We start from the raw sequence: 9,312 nt of genomic DNA, 5'->3' as shown, positions 1-9,312 counted from the left end.
CTACCCCCCACACTTCCCCCCTTGGTGTCCATACGTTTGTTCTCTACGTCTGTGTCTCTATTTCTGCCTTGCAAACCAGTTCATCTGAACCATTTTTCTAGATTCCACATATATGCATTAATATACAATATTTGTTTTTGTCTTTCTGACTTACTTCACTCTGTATGACAGTCTCTAGGTCCATCCACGTCTCCACAAATGACCCAGTTTCGTTCCTTTTTAAGAGCCATAGATCTTTATGCAGTTGCCAGTGATTAGCTGAGTGACTGATGCCTTTTTTTCTGTTACATTCTGTGAGGTGACTTTGGGGCACGGAATGACTAAATCAGTAGACCCTATTTAGTTCACATCTTGAATCAATAAGGCCTAAGTTAAACTTAATGACCTCTGTTGTCATTAATTTTGGGGCGGAGGAGGGCTTTTTGGGAGCTCCTGTTTTTGGTTTATTTGCTGAAGCAACAGGAAGTGAGTTAGATCTTAAAAGGGGGAGCTGATGAATGTAAGCAGGTTTGCCTGTCATCAGAGAACAGGCAACTGCTGCTCCCCTGGCTTAGGAGGCTTTGTTTGCTTTTTATTTAGTTTGGTGTTTTTGAGGAGAGGGTTGTAGAATTTAACCTAAAATTGAAAGCCTTCTGTTAATGAACAAGGAGAGTAGCTAAATATATATATATTGCTAAAGTAAAGAATTAGCCGTAGTTTCTGATTATTTTGGTTATTTCCAGTTAGGAGTTCTTATACCATTAGTAAAGGTTTTACTTTTCAACTTAAGGAAACTTAACCAATCTTTTAGTTAATGGCTGCCAAGTGTGGCCAAGGAAACCATCCGTCCCTACATTTGCTTGATAGCAAGTTGGGAAGTCGGCCATGTTCCTTCTACTCAAAGTTCTATACAAACTGAGCAGAACTAAAGATGCAAACAAAGAATATAACCAGGGGGCAGGGGGGATAGGAAGAATATAACCTAGCTCACACTTCCCACAGGAAGTTTTCCTGTATCCCCTAAGCTGGACTTAGGTCTTTCCCTTCGGTGTTTGGAACGCAGATATTTTCTGTTGAAAGGACATTTGCCACAGTACCTGTAATTCCCCGACTCCTGGAGTCCATCACACTGTGTTGCAACTAGCAGTTTACTAGATAGAGTCTAAGCTCCCTGGGGAGGGAAGGGTGGCCATTGTATCCTAAGCTCACCTAGCTCAGGGCTTTGCACTCTTGTTGAAGAGTGCTTGCCTGGTACAGGCTGTCACATGATTGCTGAGTTTTTCAAATGTACAGAATTTTCTCTCTTGAAACTCCCTCATATTTATCTTTGTCTCTGCCCATTCCCTGCGCCCAACTGCCCCAAATCCCTGCAGTTGAAATTCTGACACTCTTGAGAGCATTTCACTCTTCTGTTGAGCAGTCAACTACACTAAAGTAGTGTGTCTTCCACAAGACACAAAGCACAGAAGACAGTTATTTTGAATGGAAACTCTTGGTACCCCTTTGGTAAAAGAGTTTATTTTGGGGCACTGCCTGTGCATTTAGGTTTCACTGCCTCCAGATTCATCTGGGTGGAGTAATAGCTGCATAAGTGTGAGCAACCTTCCTGTTTTGTTAAAATGCCATGAGCAGCTTTTCTTAATGACAGCTGAACCTGGAAAGGTTGGTAAGTGTCTCATTCGTTGTTTTGTTGTTGTTGTTTTTAAGATTTTTTTTTGACGTGGACCATTTTTAAAGTCTATTGCATTTGTTACAATATTGTTTCTGTTTTGTTTTGATTTTTTGGCTGCAAGGCATGTGGGATCTTCGCTCCCCGACCAGGGATCGAGCCCGCACCCCCTGCGTTGGAAGGTGAAGTCTTAACCACGGGACCACCAGGGAAGTCCCTCTAATTCGTTTTTTGAACACTAAAATATTTCTCAGAGAAAGAAAAATATCCTGATTTGGTTATTCTTCTTACAGTTATTCTTATAATAATAATTTGGTCAGTCGTCTTAATTGTTCATCTTGCTACATATGTGAACATTATAAAGGAAGTCTTCCATTTTAAAATGTGAATGGCCCTGAACTCTTAATATAATCAGTGTGTGTGTGTGAGTGTGAGAGAGAGAGAGAGATCATTTTTCTTTCTACATCAACTTGGCTGCCATTCAAAAGAATAAAAAAGGTAAAGGTCTTCATGGTGTCCTTTGTAAAGCTTTTGGTGGAGGAGTTGTAGCTATAAAATTAACACTCTGCAAAAGTAAGTCACTAGTCAGACATGCAGGCTGAACCAGGCATCTTAACATTCCAGGAAGTGCCCCCATGCTGAGAGCTGTGAGTCGGGACACGTGTATAGACACAGAGCTACAGCTCTTCCCTCCCTAGTCCACCCAAGGCATATTTTCTCAGTTTCATACTGAAATTTCCCTTCCCTGCCTACCCACCCCACCCTTACACTTTTTTATCTTGGAGAAAGTAGAAGCAGGTAGTGTTGTGGAAAAGATGTGGGGTACCGCGTTTTGAGGTGCTCGCCATAGAAGTTTTTTGGCAGTGATGCTTAAGGTACAGGAAGACTGATTGCCTCATTCTATTACTTCCTTTATTTTGCATCTCCTTGGGGGGAACAAATTCATGACAGTCAGTCTTCTTTCCAGGGTCTATTTAAGATGTTATTATTTTCACCAAGGAATTTCATGGTAATGTATAATGTGTGGTGCTCTTTCTGTTGTCCCTAGACCCAGCTAGCTCTGTGATCCTGTATGCATTACTTAGAACAAAGCCCCCATATACCAGTCAGTTCCTCAAAATATGCTAGATGCTATTCTGAGAACCATGGAGAATACCGATGAGAAGTGGCATGGAGCCAGCTTTAGGGTGCTTGCAGTCAAGTTTAGGAGAGGACCAAAGCATTTCCAGTACACAGTACAAAGCAGTGGTAGACGAGATGTGAATAGATGAGGAAGAGAGGAAGCATGAGAGATGCAGTACAATGTGTTTAGAGGTCGCTGAGTTGACTAGCCTGACTGAACTGAAAGGTTCATTTAGAGAAGTGGTGGGTGGGAAGAACTGAACGTAGGCGATGGCCAAATTATGAAAAATGGAATGCCAAACTAAGAATAATTTGGATCCATAGAAGGCTACTTAAGACTTTTTAACAGAAAAACAGTGGTGTTTGAACTGATTCAGAGCAATAAATAGATTGAGGTCAAACCAGGACAACCTTAAACTATGAAACCTGGACCTTTTGGGAGGTGGCGGGGCAGGGTGGGGGGTAGGCTTGGCCTCTTGATCCAGCAGTGTTTCCCTTTCAGACTGATGCCCATTGATAGCAGCTGTTTAGAGAGGGTAGAGAGAGCCTCTTAGGCAATGGGAAAAAAGGCACTGTTCCTGGGGTGTAACTGGTTTGTATTCAAATGGCAGTATATAAGTGAGTGATGAGTGATTTTTAGCAATAGAAAATTTGGGAGTTTGGAGGTTTTATTTCCTCTCCCTTCTTCCCTCTTTTTCTTTCTTTTCCTTTTAAAATTGTTAAGAGGGCAAAACCCAGCATGTGTCACTAGTGGTCAGAAGGTAAACTTGACCAACAAATGCCCTTTGGATTTCTTTAGTTTGGTAAATAGAATCCTTTCTTAAAAGGAAAATGATGTAAAAAATTGATTTGATCCCCAAAGAAATGAGTCTTCTGGAAATACCCATTTCAAAGGGAACTAAAAAACACATTTCGTGGCACAGATATTATACTTTTGTTGAAAGAGTTCATCACCATAAGGTAAAAATACCCCCTTGACTTGATATCATTACATAAATTTGGAGTAACTCATCTACAGTGTGGGTGTTTTTCATGCTTTGGCACACAGTAGAGCAAGCAGCGTAGCCAAGATGTTTTTCATGTTGAGCAAAAACTTTAACAGATGGAGGTGGTGATTGTAGAGCACTTATTTAAAGTGTTAGGAATGAATCAGTGTAGTTTGAGGCTGAGGCAGTGATCCATACTCAGGGAGTCTGAGAAGTTGAAGAGCATCCTAATAAAATATGTAACAGGCAACTGAAGAGAACTGATTTTAAATGGCTCTCCCAGTACTGTTACCCTAGCCAGGGCCCTATAGAATTTTTCTTAGGGGTTAAAGTCTTTAAAAAGCCACTCTGTGTGTGTGCGTGCATGCGTGCGTGCGTGTGTGTGTGTGTGTGTGTGTGTGTTTTCCTTCCCTATTCTAAGAACTTGAAATTATGTGGTAGGGTGACCATAATTCTTTAAATTTGTCTTCAAGTCCTGGCAGTATTTCAGTGTTGCTTGTGTGGGATTGATTGATCTTTAAAGAGCTGGGGAAACTCACTGGCTTATGTAGAATTTCTGTAAAGCAGGGACCAGCTGTAAGTGGTATTTTTGTTTTTTAAGTGGTGGAAGAGCTTAAATATGTAATTGTTCCTATCTTTTATGCACAAATGCTCTTTCTTATAAATTGTTTCACAAATGCTATAAAACTTTGAATAATTTTTCCCTGAAGAAATGTTGAACCCTGTGCAAGCTGTTAGAATTAGAATGTATGTTGAAAGCTTTGATGGGACTACTGTTCTGGAACTGCACAGCTTTTTTTTTTTTAAAATCATGATTCCTTCTTCTTTTTGTTTTGTTCTGTTTATTTACAGATGACTGCATATGTTCAGGCAAGAAAATACCCCCATATTTCAAAATACAGCAGTCTATAAACAAAATTCTTATCTACCATTTTCCTAAACGACACATTTTTTTTTCTGTAATTTGTATAGAAAATTAAGTGTAGTTCTTGTCTCCCAGGATTTAAGGGAGACAAGAACTCCCTTATGGGAGTTCAGGGAAGGGACAGGGAAAGGGCGTTACCTACTGTAATCCTCGAACTCAGCATTTAAAATTTTTTTTGAAGTAAACACAGAAGTTTTGTACTCTGTGTTTCCAGAGTATAACAAGAATCCCAATTCTCTGTTAATACGTGTGCTCTTGGTACCCGTGGGCAGCATTACATCAAAGATACCTAATTTGGTAAAACTCAGCCCCAAGGATAGCCATGTTTTGTTAGATCTAATACTGCGAAATGTGTCAGGCAGAGTAACTACTGTGAAGTAAATGTGTCCACTGCAACAGCTGGACGGTAGCTCTGTAGTGAGCCATGCTGCTCATTTTCTCATTTAACCCCCTCAGTAACGCTGGGAGGTAGGTATTATCACCACTTTATAGATGGGAAACCAAAACTTAGAAAATGGCCGTTTGCCCAAGGTCACATAGTTCATTGCTGGTGAAATTGGAATTTGAACCCATGTGTTTATTCGCCTCTTGAATCCTACCAGATCAGGTGCATCCGAAGGGGTCTGAGCCCTAAATCTTTGAGCTCTGGCTTTTTTTTCTTTCTTCTTTTTTAAACTATTTGGAAACCTTTAAATTGGTATTAGTAAAGATGGAAATTTGCATTGCCTTTAGAATGGTCTCAGATTGGGGGTGGGGTGGTGGCAGCAGTGAATAAAGTTACCAGATTATATAATGTAGAAAAGTAGAACATGTGGAATGCTCTGAGTTGTCCGTAGTGAAGAAAGTTTTATTTCTGGGAATTTTTTTCATAGGTTAGTGATGGCAAACTATCATGGTGGGGTTTCTGAAGCCTCGTTTTGCTATTTTCTGCTCCGCTGTGTATTTTCGGTGTGAAAAGTTTGTACCGGAGGCGTATGAGGCCCTGGTGTGTGTTTCTTACATCTAAATTGGACCATAGTATACTGTGTTCTCTTGACTGAAATACTTCTTTCAGTTGAAGTATGATACATGTGTAGAAAAGTTACATACCGTAAGTGCAGTGAATTTGCACAGACTGAATACACCCAGCTTGCAGGTAAGTTACATACCGTAAGTGCCGTGAATTTTCACAGACTGAATACACCCAGCTTGCAGGTCAAGAAGTTTAACATCAGCAGCAGCTCAAAAGCACCTATCGTGTCCCTTCCATCAACTGGAATAGTTTTAATTCTCCAGTGTGAACCTCACATCATTCCTTATCTTTTAGGTTTCTTCCTGATTGTGGCTCTAACATTACTTTGTCTTTCTGCAACCAGAAAAAGAACAAATAAAAACTTCACTGAAACTTGTCTCTTCCTCCTTTCATAATCTTATCTCTTGATCAGTCTGCTTCCGTTAAACCAAAGTGTTTTGATGGCTACAAAGTCATAACTCGAGGGAATATGGGGGTTGGCATAGAACATGCGGCTGTGGGGTAAGAGCTAAAAACATTCCTTGGAATTTTCAAAACTGAATGAAAATTTGGTGGTCGAACTCAACCATCTATTTGTTAAGAGGTAATGAATGAGCGAATGGTAAGTTGCCTGTGTTTTGGGGAAGTGGTGATAGGAGCAGTTCCTCTTTCTCAGAACTCTGATGGGGCCTTAACAGCTTACTTGTGAAAGATGTGAACTTTGATCTAAAGCCATAGCAAATTCAGTACAGTCTCTGTAGCTGCAAACTCATCCTCCACGTGTGGTTCTGGTGCCCCTCCCTCCTCTGCTTGAGGTTCACTTACGTCAGTTTGTGCCCTTGGCTGTTTTTTGTTTTTGTTTTTGTTTTTTTTGTGGTACGCGGGCCTCTCACTGTTGTGGCCTCTCCCGCTGCGGAGCACAGGCTCGGGACGCGCAGGCTCAGCGGCCATGGCTCACGGGCCCAGCCGCTCCGCGGCATGTGGGATCCTCCCGGACCGGGGCACGAACCCATGTCCCCTGCATCGGCAGGCGGACTCTCAACCACTGAGCCACCAGGGAAGCCCCCCTTTGTTGTTTTAAGCATTTGAATAAAACTTAATTTTTAACTCTGAAATTATGCCATCCTGGGCTTTCAGGGCTTGCGTGTGAAAGCTGATGTACCAGCTGGGTAGAAAAACCTGATCCCAGGTGGCCCAGGCTTAGCAAGCACTCTTTGTCCTGTGCTTTGTCTCCCACAGAACCAATCTTTTCTTAAATTATCGAGTAAAGAGATTTAGAGGCATGCACAGCCACACCTTGGCTTTCTGGCAAAGTGATATTCTAGATACTAGAATATTCTAGAGAACCAAAATTTTAGCCTCCCATGTATTCTGACATTACATTAAAAATAATCAAAGCGGGCTTCCCTGGTGGCGCAGTGGTTGAGAGTCCGCCTGCTGATGCAGGGGACACGGGTTCGTGCCCCAGTCTGGGAAGATCCCACATGCCGCGGAGCGGCTGGGCCCGTGAGCCATGGCTGCTGAGCCTGCGCGTCCGGAGCCTGTGCTCCGCAACAGAAGAGGCCACAACAGTGAGAGGCCCGTGTACCGTAAAAAAAAAATTTTCCCAAAAAGGGGAGGGCCCGTGGAACGAAAAAAAAAAAAAAAAAAAAAATCTAAGCATTGGTGAGTTCCCTGGTGGCCTAGTGGTTAGGATTCTGGGCTTTCACTGCCGTGGCTGGGGTTCAGTCCCTGGTTGGGGAACTGAGATCCCACAAGCCACCCGGCCAGTATTCTTCATCTTCTTCTTCCTCCTCCTCCTCCTCCTCATCATCATCTAAACGTATTAGTTCCATTTTTCCCTACCTTCTTGGGGAGAAAAGCATACAAACACCAAGTATTAATTTTGTTCTGCAGAAAACCATAGTTCTAAAATGGTGCCAAATCTGGGAGTTGCCCTGGAGTTTCTTTTACTGTTGTGGGGCATTTTTTTAGGGGGAGGTTTGCCTCTGTCCTAACAAAGGTGACAAGAAGAACGTGCAGTGCTTCCCTGGTGGTGCAGTGGTTAAGAAACCGCCTGCCAATGCTGGGGACACGGGTTTGAGCCCTGGTCCGGGAAGATCCCACATGCCACGAAGCAACGAAGTCTGTGCGCCACAACTACTGAAGCCTGTGCACCTAGAGCCCGTGCTCCGCAACGAGAAGCCACCGCAATGAGAAGCTGCACACTGCAACAAAGGGTTAGCCCCCGCTTACCACAACTAGAGAAAGCCTGCGTGCAGCAACGAAGACCCAATGCAGCCAAAAATAAATAAATTTTAAAAAAAAGAAGAACATGTGGTTGGTTCTAAGAACTCCTGGTGGGTGTGTAGAACCTTTTCTGCAAGGTTATTGGTCACAAATTAAAACTGGCCTTTTCCAAGTGATTACCTTATTCTGTTTTCATGTCCAAATGGGCCATAATGCTTTATAAGATAATCACTAGACCACATTTTTCTTCCAGCCCTTCTTTTTGGTAGACAACAAAATCCTGGCCTAAAGCTCCTTTGGCTCTTGTGCTGTTGAATCTTCTGTGATGCTGGTGGGTTAACCTTGGTGCTTAGGGACGGATGTTGATATCATTGTGGCAGGGAGTGCCTTAAGAGCCCTGTCCCTCTTAGACCTTCGTCCTTGGTGTGCGGTGTGCTTTATAATTGTCTAGCAACAGAATAACTTTGCTGGCCACAGTACAGTTTTTGAAATGCATATTTTAAATTTATAAGTGTATTTTACATATATTAGTTTATTTCATCACAGTATTTAATAAATAAAAAGTTTTAAGGGAAAATTGATGAAAAGAAAAAAGTTTTCATCACTGAGGCTGATGGGATTTAGCAATAGCTTGTTACCTTATCCTGTGCACATGTAAACTCAGTGACTGACACTGAGGGTCCGAGGTTAGCCAGCATCACAGATAGGCGCCAGCTTTGTAAAACTCTTCAGGGCATAGCCTTTTTTCAGAAGTGAATTCACTGGTCAGCATCATTAGTGCAACTTAGCTCTTTGTTGGTAGCTATCAGTCTTATCTACCCTTTCCAAAGTTGTATCTCACTTGGAAATGTCAATACATATACATCAAGCAGTCCAGGTTCTAATTGGGCAGTGAGTACAGCATTGTTCAGCGTCATGAGTAAATAATTCGGTAAAGCATTTTACCAGCTTCCTTTTAGAATTTTGCTCTGTAGTATAGATTTACTACCTGTACTAGTCCATCAGCATTTTCCTGTGTTCGCCATTTTTGAGTTAGGCTCACATTTCTATTTTCTCTTTTAAGTTACTTTTTAAAATGTCCTATACCCTTTGCCTTTTGTTAGAAATCTGGAATTCAAAGGGTGGCTTTTATACTATGCCTAGATCTATTCTGCCCACCCCCCCCCCTTTTTTTTTGGCTGCACCATGTGGCATGCGGGATCTTAGCTCCCTGACCAGGGATCGAACCCATGCCCCCTGCAGTGGAAGCGTGGAGTCCTAACCACTGGACCACCAGGGAAGTCCATATTTTGCTCCCTTTAATACTCTGCAGATGATAGTATCTTGGCCTAGGCTATCCATATAAGTCAGTATTGGAGAGCACACTCGTTTGAGTTTTGAAAATCTGCATGGGATTCATTAGCCCGTAACC

At 42.2% G+C, this 9,312-nt stretch overlaps 1 protein-coding gene across 1 annotated transcript in view; it reads left to right on the top strand.

The window, feature by feature from the left end:
- GRB2 (growth factor receptor bound protein 2) overlaps nt 1-9,312 on the top strand; it is a 69,828-nt gene that overhangs the window by 47,371 nt on the left and 13,145 nt on the right. The window lies entirely within an intron of this gene.

Source organism: Neophocaena asiaeorientalis, unplaced genomic scaffold (genome assembly GCF_003031525.2).
Source record: "Neophocaena asiaeorientalis asiaeorientalis breed wild unplaced genomic scaffold, Neophocaena_asiaeorientalis_V1.1 scaffold30, whole genome shotgun sequence".
Taxonomy (NCBI): domain Eukaryota; kingdom Metazoa; phylum Chordata; class Mammalia; order Artiodactyla; family Phocoenidae; genus Neophocaena; species Neophocaena asiaeorientalis.
This window is presented reverse-complemented; position numbering and strand designations above follow the sequence as displayed.